Source organism: Austrofundulus limnaeus, unplaced genomic scaffold (genome assembly GCF_001266775.1).
Source record: "Austrofundulus limnaeus strain Quisiro unplaced genomic scaffold, Austrofundulus_limnaeus-1.0 Scaffold40, whole genome shotgun sequence".
NCBI lineage: Eukaryota > Metazoa > Chordata > Actinopteri > Cyprinodontiformes > Rivulidae > Austrofundulus > Austrofundulus limnaeus.
In genome coordinates this window covers 648,315-648,566 of record NW_013952442.1, presented here as the reverse complement: position 1 = coordinate 648,566, position 252 = coordinate 648,315, and positions in this window count along the sequence as shown.

The window sequence follows — 252 nt, the reverse complement described above, 5'->3', positions numbered from 1 at the left end:
GTTTCAATTTCAATATGAACACAAAAATTCAACACAATAGACACAAACAATTGTTTAATTTTGCACAGAATATGCTTAAAAGTTGGCCCTAAACAGTGGTCAAAGTATAAAATAATGAAGAAATTATCCATTTATTTATTTAGTTTGTCTTTTAAAGTGGTTTATGTGAGGTGACGTTAATTACTTGTGAGTAGTCCTTTTATTTGGGGTGGGAATATTCCATCCATCCATCCATCCATCCATCCATCCATC